The sequence below is a fragment of the Pseudophryne corroboree genome, chromosome 8 (assembly GCF_028390025.1).
Source record: "Pseudophryne corroboree isolate aPseCor3 chromosome 8, aPseCor3.hap2, whole genome shotgun sequence".
NCBI classification, from domain to species: Eukaryota; Metazoa; Chordata; class Amphibia; order Anura; family Myobatrachidae; genus Pseudophryne; species Pseudophryne corroboree.
In genome coordinates, this window is record NC_086451.1 from 25,183,769 (window position 1) to 25,198,802 (window position 15,034).

The window sequence follows — 15,034 nt, forward strand, 5'->3', positions numbered from 1 at the left end:
CCAAAAGCATGACCACTTTCCACATGAGATATTTTAATTCCACGGTCTGAAGTGGCTCAAACCAATGTGATTTTAGGAAATCCAACACAACGTTGAGATCCCAAGGTGCCACTGGGGGCACAAAAGGGGGCTGAATATGCAGCACTCCCTTAACAAACGTCTGAACTTCAGGCAGTGAAGCCAGTTCTTTTTGAAAGAAAATAGACAGGGCCGAAATCTGGACTTTAATGGAACCCAATTTTAGGCCCATAGTCACTCCTGACTGTAGGAAGTGCAGAAAACGACCCAGCTGAAATTCTTCTGTGGGGGCCTTCATAGCCTCACACCAAGCAACATATTTTCGCCATATGCGGTGATAATGCTTTGCTGTCACATCTTTCCTAGCTTTTATCAGCGTAGGAATGACTTCAACCGGAATGCCCTTTTCCATCAGGATCCGGCGTTCAACCGCCATGCCGTCAAACGCAGCCGCGGTAAGTCTTGGAACAGACAGGGCCCCTGCTGTAGCAGGTCCTGTCTGAGAGGCAGAGGCCAAGGGTCCTCTGAGATCATTTCTTGCAGTTCCGGGTACCAAGTCCTTCTTGGCCAATCCGGAACGATGAGTATAGTTCTCACTCATCTCTTTCTTATTATCCTCAGCACCTTTGGTATGAGAGGAAGAGGAGGGAACACATAAACCGACTGGTACACCCACGGTGTCACTAGAGCGTCCACAGCTATCGCCTGAGGGTCCCTTGACCTGGCGCAATATCTTTTTAGCTTTTTGTTTAGGCGGGACACCATCATGTCCACCTGTGGCCTTTCCCAACGGTTTACAATCAGTTGGAAGACTTCTGGATGAAGTCCCCACTCTCCCGGGTGGAGGTCGTGCCTGCTGAGGAAGTCTGCTTCCCAGTTGTCCACTCCCGGAATGAACACTGCTGACAGTGCTATCACGTGATTTTCCGCCCATCGGAGAATCCTTGTGGCTTCTGCCATCGCCATCCTGCTTCTTGTGCCGCCCTGTCGATTTACATGGGCGACCGCCGTGATGTTGTCTGACTGAATCAGCACCGGCTGGTTTTGAAGCAGGGGTCTTGTGTAGGGAAGCCTCCTGACTCGACCATTGTCCCTGGAAGTTTCTTCCCTGAGTGACTGCCCCCCAACCTCGGAGGCTTGCATCCGTGGTCACCAGGACCCAGTCCTGTATGCCGAATCTGCGGCCCTCTAGAAGATGAGCACTCTGCAGCCACCACAGCAGAGACACCCTGGCCCTCGGGGACAGGGTGATCAGCCGATGCATCTGAAGATGCGATCCGGACCACTTGTCTAACAGATCCCACTGAAAGATCCTTGCATGGAACCTGCCGAATGGAATTGCCTCGTAAGAAGCTACCATCTTTCCCAGGACTCGCGTGCAGTGATGCACCGACACCAGTTTTGGTTTTAGGAGGTCTCTGACCAGAGATGACAACTCCTTGGCCTTCTCCTCCGGGAGAAACACCTTCTTCTGTTCTGTGTCCAGAACCATACCCAGGAACAGCAGACGCGTCGTAGGAACCAGCTGCGATTTTGGAATATTCAGAATCCAGCCGTGCTGTTGTAGCACTTCCCGAGATAGTGCTACTCCGACCAACAACTGCTCCCTGGACCTCGCCTTTTTAAGGAGATCGTCCAAGTATGGGATAATTATAACTCCCTTCTTTCGAAGGAGTATCATCATTTCGGCCATTACCTTGGTAAATACCCTCGGTGCCGTGGACAGACCAAACGGCAACGTCTGGAATTGGTAATGGCAGTCTTGTACCACAAAACGGAGGTACACCTGGTGAGGAGGGTAAATGGGGACATGCAGGTACGCATCCTTGATGTCCAGTGATACCATGTAATCCCCTTCTTCCAGGCTTGCAATAACCGCCCTGAGCGATTCCATTTTGAAGTTGAACCTTCTTATATAAGTGTTCAAGGATTTTAAATTTAGAATGGGTCTCACCGAACCGTCTGGTTTCGGTACCACAAACATTGTGGAATAGTAACCCCGTCCCTGTTGAAGGAGGGGAACTTTTATTATCACCTGCTGGAGGAACAGCTTGTGAATTGCCGCCAGCACTACCTCCCTGTCCGGGGGAGTAGCTGGCAAGGCTGATTTGAGGTAACGGCGAGGGGGAGACGTCTTGAATTCCAGCTTGTATCCCTGAGATACCACTTGTAGAACCCAGGGATCCACCCGTGAGTGAACCCACCGGTCGCTGAAGTTCCGGAGACGGGCCTCCACCGCACCTGGCTCCACCAGTGGAGCCCCAGCGTCATGCGGTGGATTTAGTGGAAACAGGGGAGGATTTCTGTTCTTGGGAACTGGCTGTATGGTGCAGCTTTTTCCCTCTACCCCTGCCTCTGGGCAGAAAGGACGCGCCTTTAACCCGCTTGCCTTTCTGGGGCCGAAAGGACTGTACCTGATAATACGGTGCTTTATTTGGCTGTGAGGGAACCTGGGGTAAAAATGTCGACTTCCCAGCTGTCGCTGTGGAAACGAGGTCCGAGAGACCATCCCCAAACAATTCCTCACCCTTGTAAGGCAAAACCTCCATGTGCCTTTTAGAATCCGCATCACCTGTCCACTGCCGAGTCCATAATACTCTCCTGGCAGAAATGGACATTGCATTTATTCTAGATGCCAGCCGGCAAATATCCCTCTGTGCATCTCTCATGTATAAGACTACGTCTTTAATGTGCTCTATGGTTAGCAATATAGTGTTCCTGTCAAGGGAATCAATATTATCAGACAGGGAATCAGACCACGCTGCTGCAGCACTGCACATCCATGCTGAAGCAATAGCAGGTCTTAGTATAGTACCTGAGTGTGTATACACAGACTTCAGGATAGCCTCCTGCTTTCTATCCGCAGGCTCCTTTAAGGCGGCCGTATCCTGAGACGGTAGTGCCACCTTTTTTGACAAGCGTGTGAGCGCTTTATCCACCCTCGGGGATGTCTCCCAACGTACCCTGTCCTCTGGCGGGAAAGGGTACGCCATTAGTAACTTTTTAGAAATCACTAATTTTTTTATCAGGGGATGCCCACGCTTCTTCACACACTTCATTTAACTCATCTGAAGGGGGAAAAACCACTGGTTGCTTTTTCTCCCCAAACATAATACCCTTTTTAGTGGTACCTGGGTTAATGTCAGAAATGTGCAACACATTTTTCATTGCCGTAATCATGCAACGGATAGCCTTAGTGGAATGTACATTTGTCTCGTCATCGTCGACACTGGAGTCAGACTCCGTGTCGACATCTGTGTCTGCCATCTGAGGTAGCGGGCGTTTTTGAGCCCCTGATGGCCTTTGAGACGCCTGGGCAGGCACAGGCTGAGAAGCCGGCTGTCCCACAGCTGTTATGTCATCAAACCTTTTATGTAAGGAGTTGACACTGTCGGTTAATACCTTCCACATATCCATCCACACTGGTGTCGACCCCGCAGGGGGTGACATTACATTTATCGGCACCTGCTCCGCCTCCACATAAGCCTCCTCATCAAACATGTCGACACAGCCGTACCGACACACCGCACACACACAGGGAATGCTCTGACTGAGGACAGGACCCCACAAAGTCCTTTGGGGAGACAGAGAGAGAGTATGCCAGCACACACCACAGCGCTATATAATTAGGGATTTACACTATTACAGAAAGTGATTTTTCCCTATAGCTGCTTAACATGTATAGTTTTGCGCCTAAATTTAGTGGCCCCCCCCTCTCTTTTTAACCCTTTGAGCCTGGAAACTGCAGGGGAGAGCCTGGGGAGCTGTCTTCCAGCGGAACTGTGAAGAGAAAATGGCGCCAGTGTGCTGAGGGAGATAGCCCCGCCCCCTTCTCGGCGGGCTTATCCCGCTCTTTTATTAATATTATGGCAGGGGATTTCTACACATATATAGTTTATTAGACTATATTATGTGTTTTTTTGCCATGTTAAGGTACTCTAATTGCAGCCCAGGGCGCCCCCCCCCCCCCCCCCAGCGCCCTGCACCCATCAGTGACCGGAGTATGTGGTGTGCATGGGGAGCAATGGCGCACAGCTGCAGTGCTGTGCGCTACCTTAATGAAGACCGGAGTCTTCAGCCGCCGATTTTCTCCTCGGAATCTTCCGTCTTCTGGCTCTGCAAGGGGGACGGCGGCGCGGCTCCGGGACCGGACGACCGAGGCTGGGCCTGTGTTCGATCCCTCTGGAGCTAATGGTGTCCAGTAGCCTAGAAGCCCAAGGTAGCTGCAAGCAGGTAGGTTCGCTTCTCTCCCCTAAGTCCCTCGTAGCAGTGAGTCTGTTGCCAGCAGATCTCACTGAAAATAAAAAACCTAATAAATACTTTCTTTACTAGGAGCTCAGGAGAGCCCCTAGTGTGCAACCAGCTCGAGCTGGGCACAGATTCTAACTGAGGTCTGGAGGAGGGGCATAGAGGGAGGAGCCAGTGCACACCAGATAGTACCTAATCTTTCTTTTAGAGTGCCCAGTCTCCTGCGGAGCCCGTCTATTCCCCATGGTCCTTACGGAGTTCCCAGCATCCACTAGGACATCAGAGAAAGATAAATAATTGAGTGTGCTTCAGAGAATACTTGCTGCAATAATAAACAGTCACATACCAGCAGCCGATACATCAGATACAATTGTTGCCATAGATTTAGCATAGACTGAGTGTAGTCAGCACCAGCAGAGATAAAGGAGAGATATGGTGACTAAATCACAGAGAAAAATATGTAATACGGTATATCTTTGTGAAAATCATATATTAGATAAAACCTGACGCACCAAGTCCCCTCAGGTTATAGAATATAGGGATAGCAGGTAGAGTGAAAGACACGAAATGGACACCACTCAGCTATCAAATGCACACACAAATAGTCACAGTCTGTACAATGCAGAGGTTATTACTAACAATAATACTGCACTGGACTAGCTTACACAGCTATATAACAATAGATATAACAGTACACAGTAAGAGCTGTATGTATATCACAGGGTAATTGTACTAGGAAACCCTGACTAAGTGCACTCTTTCACTGACTAAAAAGGCAGGTAGAATACTTAAGTGTCTTGTAAAGTCACAGCACTGACAACCAGGCGGCTTTACATAGGAGGATTTGCCCAAGCATTCCCAGGAACAGTGAGCTGAGGGATAATGGCGCCGCAGACACTGCCAGGGAGTGAGGGAGAGACAGATATGCAGCTCCAGGGCGGGAACATTTGCAGAAAATGGCGGCCTGGGGCAGGGGGAGGGGCTTCAAGTCTAAGCCTTTTCCCCCTGCTGGCAAAACCACCGGGTACTGCAGGCTCTAATAAAACGGTTTATAGAGAAAACCTGACCTGTCCCATGCCCTGGTGATCTAGTGGGATCGCCTGTACTGCCACAGTGTCCACCGCTAGCGCGCGCGGCCCGCCTCCCACTGACCGCGCCGGATCGCGATAAAGACCGGGTCCCGCAAGCGGGACCCACTTACCACCTCCCGAAGCACGGCCACGCGATCCCGGAGAGCCCCCGTTGTGTGTGCCAGACAAGAAGAAAACCGGAGCCTCCTGCTGTAGTTACCCGGCAACCAGGGCTCGGGAGTGTACAGCGCCTCTGGGGAGAGCCGGAGCTGCAGCCGTGAATGTCCACTGACATGTAACACTGCTGCTGCCCTTGAAGTCTTCACTTTTTTCCTCAGAAAAAAAGCTCTTCATAGGGCTGCCTGGAGCAAGCCCCTCTGTTAAGTGCCTGCTACTGCAGCACCAACTACAAAACTGAGATCTTGTGCAGGGAGGCGGGGTGATATAGGAGGCGGCGCTATGCATTCTGGGAACAGTCAAAGCTTTGAGCCTGTTGGTGCCTCGGATCAAGATCCTACTCTACACCACATTGTCCATTCCTTGTGGAGCCCAGTGTACCCCGCAGCAGAAAAGAGGTTTCAGTAGTCAAGGCAGAAGATAATGAGAGTGGATAAGTGTTTTGGTGAGATCATGAATGAGGAAAAGTTGTATCCTGGCAATGTTGTGAAGGAAGAGGTGACCTTATATTAGGTGTAGGAATGGCCATCGGTGGTTTAACCATTGAGGGTCGGGGAACCATTCATGATTTGTACCCATCAATGGCTATCCCTGCTGTGGGCAACAGCAGGCCAATCAGAGAAGGGGGCGAGGCTTAGCAGGCGATCAGGACTACAGTCTGTGCCCTTGGCTCTGTGAAAAATAAAAACATGAGATCTGAGAACCATTGACTGTCAGTGGAAACCATTGTTGGTCGTTGGTCATCCTTAGTGGTGAGTGAAATTGAAGGTGGAGAGTCAAGAATGACGCGAAGGGTGGTATGTAATAGCCTACAACTTGCAAGCATCCGCGCGTTCCCGGTGAGTCTGTTTCATGTTTTAAAGCGGCAATCAACAATTCTTCCAAGTTCCAGGCTATTACATCACCCCCCCGCAAGGTAGTTAGCTTGGGGAAATAGGGAGAGTGTCAACCATGTGGAAGACTAGATGGACCACTGGGAGAATTAAAAATGACGAGCTTCATTTTAGACATGTTGAGCTTTAGGCAGTGTGACCGAATAATTGTGCTCCAACAGGTGTTACGTTTGGCGTTGGGTCACTCTACTCCTTAACCACTTAACTGACGATTTATTTCGCAAAAAAACGCTCAGAAATTGTTGTTTTTTTATTATGAGTGAATTAGGTGAAGAACATGAATTTAACCCTAACCCAAATAATTTTAGTTAAAAAAAGGGGAAAAAATATTTTTTTATAAAAAAATAATAATAAGATTTTAAACCTACCGATAAATCTTTTTCTCCTAGTCCGTAGAGGATGCTGGGGACTCCGTAAGGACCATGGGGAATAGACGGGCTCCGCAGGAGACATGGGCACTAAAAAGAACTTTAGATATGGGTGTGCACTGGCTCGTCCCTCTATGCCCCTCCTCCAGACCTCAGTTAGAGAAAACTGTGCCTAGAGGAGACGGACAGTACGAGGAAAGGATTTTTGTTAATCTAAGGGCAAGATTCATACCAAAATTTGTTTGCTTAACTGCGCACTGAGTCCCTTTTTGTTCGGATAAGCTGCCGCACTTAAAGGTGACCAACCTCCAAAATAGAAACAAAAAATACAAATTTGTGCTGCGCTCAATCCTGGTGATTGTAATGTGCTTACCCCTCAATTTGTTATCACTAATTGTCTGTATGGTTTTAGGTACAATATAACCTACACAGGAAGGTGATATATGAGACAATAGCTTTTATAGTTGACCAGTGTAATTTATAAATTATAGTATATACCAGATCGTGGATGAAATAATTATGTGGCAACTGTATTTTTAAAGTGCTATGCTCCGTTTATTTAGGCAATTTAGTCCAGTATTGTCCATATCATTTCTCAATGTCACCCTTTCTTAATGCGGCGTCCCGCATGCAAGTTTCACCAGATTCTACTTGGTACAGTTTTTTGAGTACTCAATTGCTTCTGCAGTAATACTGTAAAAGGTACTTGAGTCTTCACGGTGTGGAGCACTCAATGTTCATTCATATGGTACACAGACACAGTGGTTTCCTCTGGACTGGCTTCCTCCTCTCACCCTGGCTGTCCGTGGTGCGTCCTGCTTCGGACGTTCCCCGTGCGCCAGTCGGTTCGATTGAGCAACCTGTCTGAGGCAAGGGAGTCCGGGGGGCGCTCTACGGAGCTGCTCACCAGGCTAACCCCGCCTCATACGGACACTCACCTGTTGTCTTTTCCCGATGATGACCCGAGTTCCGACACCGACTTCTTCCTCCGTTCCTCGTCCTGCGGTTGGTGTCACCATTCTCCCAGAGGAAGGCCTGACAGAGGCTGAAACGCGTTGGAGGCACCACTGATTTTATTATCCACATTTCATTTATCATTGCCGCACGAAGCAGAGGGGACGAGACGATCCATGAAAGAACTGGTGACGTGACCCGGACATTCAGAGACCGCGCTCATAACTAAGCAACCGCAGGACGAGGAACGGAGGAAGAAGTCGGTGTCGGAACTCGGGTCATCATCGGGAAAAGACAACAGGTGAGTGTCCGTATGAGGCGGGGTTAGCCTGGTGAGCAGCTCCGTAGAGCGCCCCCCGGACTCCCTTGCCTCAGACAGGCTGCTCAATCGAACCGACTGGCGCACGGGGAACGTCCGAAGCAGGACGCACCACGGACAGCCAGGGTGAGAGGAGGAAGCCAGTCCGGAGGAAACCACTGTGTCTGTGTACCATATGAATGAACATTGAGTGCTCCACACCGTGAAGACTCAAGTACCTTTTACAGTATTACTGCAGAAGCAATTGAGTACTCAAAAGACTGTACCAAGTAGAATCTGGTGAAACTTGCATGCGGGACGCCGCATTAAGAAAGGGTGACATTGAGAAATGATATGGACAATACTGGACTAAATTGCCTAAATAAACGGAGCTTAGCACTTTAAAAAATACAGTTGCCACATAATTATTTCATCCACGATCTGGTATATACTATACTTTATAAATTACACTGGTCAACTATAAAAGCTATTGTCTCATATATCACCTTCCTGTGTAGGTTATATTGTACCTAAAACCATACAGACAATTAGTGATAACAAATTGAGGGGTAAGCACATTACAATCACCAGGATTGAGCGCAGCACAAATTTGTATTTCAAGATTCATACCAGCCCACACCATCCACACCGTATAACATGGAACATACGAACCAGTTAACAGTATGAAACAAAACAACATCAGCTCGAGACTGATCAAAACTGTAACATAACCCTTATGTAAGCCAAAACTATATAAAAGTCTTGCAGAGTTTCCGCACTGGGACGGGCGCCCAGCATCCTCTACGGACTAGGAGAAAAAGATTTACCGGTAGGTTTAAAATCTTATTTTCTCTTACGTCCTAGAGGATGCTGGGGACTCCGTAAGGACCATGGGGATTATACCAAAGCTCCAAAATGGGCGGGAGAGTGCGGATGACTCTGCAGCACCGATTGAGCAAACATGAGGTCCTCATCAGCCAGGGTATCAAACTTGTAGAACTTTGCAAAAGTGTTTGAACCCGACCAAGTCGCCGCTCGGCAAAGCTGTAATGCCGAGACACCTCGGGCAGCCGCCCAAGAAGAGCCCACCTTCCTAGTGGAATGGGCCTTTACTGAATTTGGTAACGGCAATCCAGCCGTAGAATGAGCCTGCTGAATCATGTTACAGATCCAGCGAGCAATAGTCTGCTTAGAAGCAGTAGCGCCAACCTTGTTGGCTGCATACAGGACAAACAGTGCCTCTGTTTTCCTAACCCGAGCCGTTCTGGCTTCATAAATTTTCAATGCCCTGACCACATCAAGGGACTCGGAATCCTCCAAGTCCCGCGTAGCCACAGGCACCACAATAGGTTGGCTCATATGAAAAGAGGAAACCACCTTAGGCAAAAATTGAGGACGAATCCGCAACTCCGCTCTATCCACATGGAAAATCAGATAGGGGCTTTTGTGAGATAAAGCCGCCAACTCAGACACTCGCCTTGCCGATGCCAAGGCCAACAACATGTCCACTTTCCAAGTGAGATACTTTAATTCCACCGTTTGAAGGGGCTCAAACCAGTGAGACTTAAGGAACCGTAACACCACGTTAAGGTCCCATGGTGTCACAGGAGGCACAAAAGGAGGCTGGATATGCAGCACTCCCTTCACAAAAGTCTGGACTTCTGGGAGAGAAGCCAATTCCTTCTGAAAGAAAATGGATTGGGCTGAAATCTGAACCTTAATGGAGCCTAATTTTAGGCCCAAATTCACTCCAGTCTGTAGGAAGTGAAGGAAACGGCCCAGATGGAATTCTTCTGGAGGAGCATTCCTGGACTCACACCAAGACACATACTTCCTCCACATACGGTGATAATGTTTTGCTGTCACGTCCTTCCTAGCCTTTATCAGAGTAGGAATGACCTCATCCGGAATGCCCTTTTCCGCTACGATCCGGCGTTCAACCGCCATGCCGTCAAACGCAGCAGCGGTAAGTCCTGGAACAGACAGGGCCCCTGTTGCAACAGGTCCTCTCTGAGAGGAAGAGGCCACGGATCTTCTGTGAGCATTTCCTGCAGATCCGGATACCAGGCCCTTCGAGGCCAATCTCTGAACAATGAGAATTGTCTGTACTCATCTTCGTCTTATGATTCTCAATATCTTGGAGATGAGAGGAAGAGGAGGGAACACATAGACCGACTGGAACACCCACGGTGTCACCAGGGCGTCCACTGCTACCGCCTGAGGGTCCCTTGACCTGGCGCAATACCTCGGAAGTTTCTTGTTGAGGCGTGACGCCATCATGTCTATTTGAGGCAGTCCCCACTGACTTGCAATCTCTGCAAAGACTTCCTGATGAAGTCCCCACTCTCCTGGATGTAGATCGTGTCTGCTGAGGAAGTCCGCTTCCCAGTTGTCCACTCCCGGAATGAAGACTGCTGTCAGATCGCTTACATGATTTTCCGCCCAGCGAAGAATCCTGGTGGCTTCTGCCATTGCCACTCTGCTCTTTGTTCCGCCTTGACGGTTTACATGAGCCACTGCGGTGATGTTGTCTGACTGAATCAGAACCGGTAGGTCGCGAAGCAAATTCTCCGCTTGACGAAGGCCGTTGTATATGGCCCTTAATTCCAGTACATTGATGTGTAGACAAGCCTCCTGGCTTGACCACAGACCTTGGAAGTTTCTTCCCTGTGTGACTGCTCCCCATCCTCGGAGGCTCGCGTCCGTGGTTACCAGCACCCAGTCCTGAATGCCGAACCTGCGACCCTCTAAAAGGTGAGTGTTCTGCAGCCACCACAGGAGAGATACCCTGGCCCTGGGGGACAGGCTGATCATCTGATGAATCTGTAGATGTGACCCGGACCACTTGTCCAGAAGGCCCCACTGAAGCAATCCTTAGCGCTATATTATAATACTTTAAATGTACATAGATCAACAAATGCACAATACGTCCCTTTTAGTAGATCCTCCAAATTTTTCTTCTTTTCTATTCTTCTTATAGTCATCCGATATTGTATTCCAGTGATGTGAATAATATATAAAAGACAAAAATGGTATATGTGTAGAACAGTCTATATTTCCATACACCACACTGTATAACAAGTCCTTTAAATGGATGATCAAAGACGTAGTCTAGGCGTACCCCAACTCACCCTAATGCAGCGTAAAATTGTATATATAAAGGTATCTTTATCTTTCATTCCTTCACCAGATCACCAATTTAACTGTGTTTCTGAATTAGCGTACCCCACTCACTAGGTTAATAGAATGAGGAAAGCACATAAAGGTATCTTTGTCTTCAGATGCGTACCCTACTTACAGGGTTTAAAGATGACCACAAGCGTATCAAGGTTTCTTTTCCCCTTTTGGTTTTCCACTGGTAGTAGCCTTATGCTTCTCCACAGTCTCTCTCGGTGTCAGGTATATGGGAGAAAAATTAAAAAGGACCAATGTGTAGACTGAACCAGTGAATTAGTGCAAAAAATATGTGCAAAAGGTTTTGATTAAAAGATACCTGTATATAAAGGTATCTATATATAAATATATGTGTCTTAAAATATGATGATCCTTATACAAAAAGTACTCATTCCAGTGTATTTAATTTTTTTTTATAAAATACACCCTGGTGATATAAAGTGATGTAAATTTATAGTGAACGTACCCCACTTACACAAAGTGGGGGAAGTGATATATATATATAACGGTTTCTTTGTATAGAAGAAGAAAAGAGGTTCTAGCGGGCATACCCCACTCACAGTCTAGCTGATTCTTGTCATACACATACCCTACAAAGAAATTACAAACAGGACAAGGGGACAAAAAGTAATAGGGACCTGAGGACCTCCAGGCCATACAGGAAGGTACCGTACATCCAGGGGGAAGTGAATTCACGTATTCGGAATAGATCACGTATAAGAACTCCTGGTACATATGGAGTACGAAATCATCAAAACCAAAGGAGGTATAGAGAAAGAACTCCTGAGTGGAGACTTCCATCACGTAGACACATGGGAGAAAATAGGGAAAAAGACGAGAGGAAATATAACAATACTCCATTCCTCCGTAATAGGTACACAGAATTGTGGGAAGAAGATCCCTTTACACCTATGAATAGAGAAAGGAAAAGATCTCCTTTTTTAGAGACCTCAGGGCGAATCAGGTCATACAGATGAGGACGCACCCACGCCCAAGAGGGAATAGGGGAGGCAAAAAAAGAAAAGATCAAATTAAAACCAAGAGAAAAAGGAAAAAAAGAAAGAAAAGGAAGAATTGTGAAAGGGACACCAATTATAATAGGGAAAATAATTCAGAAAATCTAAGTACATCTAATGAAATATCGATCATAAAAATTTTCAATCTCAGTTCCCATATTCTATCACATGATGAAAATGCAGTGTTAAGAAAAGGCCTAAAATATGCCCCCACCAATCATGTGGAGCCATTTGACATCTATGTGGATGTCCAAAAATGTATTCGTAAATTAGCTTTAAAAAAGTTCTTTGCGAACCAAGATAAAAATGCTCCAGATATAGAGGTTGTAGAACCCACTACTCCCTTTCGCCCGAAGTCAATTTTTTCCCCGCAACACTGTAAAGGACCCTTATTAGATACCTTTGGAACTCTAGTCTTAAATGATTTAGAAAAGATCACCTCTAAAAATGAACATCAGAAAAAGAATTCGAATCTAAATTGGAAGGAAAGGAAAGCACTAAAATCCCTTAAAGAAAATAAAGATATAATCATTAAACCTGCAGATAAGGGGGGGGGGGATTGTAATATTGGACTGCAAAGATTACGAAGCTGAAATAATGCGTCAATTATCAGATTCCATAACTTATAAGATGTTACGGAAAGATCCATCTGAATCTATACAAACTAAGCTACGTCTTATAATTAAACAAGCAATGGAAACTGATGTAATCACTGAGAAAGAGGGTAAATTTATTATAAATGAGAATCCAATAGTACCAGTAATCTACATCCTCCCTAAGGTACACAAAAGTTTAGAAAAAACCCCGGGGAGACCCATAATATCGGGTGTAGATTCTATTATGGCAAACTTATCTAAGTTTATCGATTTCCATCTCCAGCCTCTGGTCCTACAAAACAAGTCCCATTTACGAGATACTGGAGATTTCCTTGATTTGCTGAAATCCATTGAGTGGGAGGAGAACTTACTGTTAGTTACAGCTGACGTAAGCTCCCTCTACACGATAATAGAACACCATGATGGCATAGAAGCCACAAAATTCTTTCTCCAACAGTCAGAAATAGCGAATGACCTCCAAAGTTTCATCTTGGAAGGAATACAGTTTATTCTACAAAATAATTTTTTTTCTCTTTAAAGACAGTTTCTTTCTACAGAAGAGAGGGACGGCGATGGGTACCAGGTTCGCTCCGAGTTATGCAAACCTGTTTCTAGGTTTCCGGGAACTCAACACCATTTGGGCTAATAACCCATTCGGAGCGAACCTGGTGTCCTACGCCAGATATATAGATGATATCTTTTTTGTGTGGAGGGGAGGAAAAGAGGAACTCAGATGTTTCTGTGAGTACCTAAATAATAATGACAAGAATATTGTCCTAAGTTTTGACATACAAAGTCAAGCAATACACTTTCTGGACATTATGACATACGTAGAAGATGGGGAACTACATTTCAAAAATTATACAAAACCCACAGATTCCAGTGCATATTTATCAGCATCTAGCTGTCATCATCCCAATTGGATTAAATCAATTCCTAATGGACAGTTTAAAAGGCTAAAAAGGAACTGTTCCAATAATATAGTTTTTGAGGAACAGGCCACCACCATGAAACAGAAGTTTCTGGCAAGTGGTTATGAAGAACGTGGGGTGGATCAGGCAATTTCTAAGGCTAGGAATATGGAATCAAGAAAGGACAGAGCTAATGGGGGTCAGGAGTTTGCATTCATATCACAATACTCAGAAGAGCATAAAAAGGTAGAAAAAGTATTTGCTAAACATTGGCATATCTTGAAAAGAGATACAATCTTAGGCCCCATGCTACCGGATAAGCCTAAACATATATACAGAAAAGCACCGAACCTGAAATCAAAACTTGTTTCAAGTATGTATGCACCCACTCCTTGTAGATCAAGTATAAGATCTACAGGTTTTTATCGATGTGGAGCCTGCATAGGATGCAAAAATATTTCAGGTAAAGGTGTGAAAAAAACAGATCAATTAACCATCAATGGTAAAATAATTCCAATTAAAGAATTTATCACGTGTAGTACAAAAAATGTGATTTACGCCATTGCTTGTAGATGTAATAAATACTACATAGGAAGAACATCACGTCCATTAAAAGTACGCATGGGAGAACATCTGAGGAACATTAAAAAAGGAGTTGAGACGCATGCTTTGTCCACTCATTTTAAGAGGGATCATAACTGTTCCACTTCTGAGATATTAGGCTTTTGGGGTATTAAGGCGATTAAGGGCAATATCAGATGCCATGATCAAGCAACAATGCTAGCTAAAAGTGAGATTAATTTGATCTATAATTGCAAAACTTTAATACCAGATGGGTTAAACAGTGACTTTGAATTGAAATGGTTCCTGTAAAGTGGACTATGTGAAATATGAGCCGCGATTATATATACATAGCAAGACACTGTTTATACTATTGTGCATGGAAATATGTTATGCGATTTGGTTCGTGTTGGATTGATATATTGCAGTAACGATAATATATACTAATCCTGCTTAATGTGTCATATTAAGAATTAAGCACTGAAATCATTTTATGACACTTTTTTGCAGATCCTACTAAATGAGGAAAATCCTGTTAGTTGGAAGAACAAGTGATAAACATGCCACTGGACCACTGTTATATATATTGGCTTTTTATTTTACAAGAATCGATGTATTATTGTAAGATGTCAATTCCGGGAAGTTTTCGTTGCCATGCCAACCAAATTCAATTGGATGGGATATGTATGCGTGCATTCCATCTCGGGGAGTCTTCCGGGCGGCCGAGTGGACTTGCGTTCCATTCTCCGG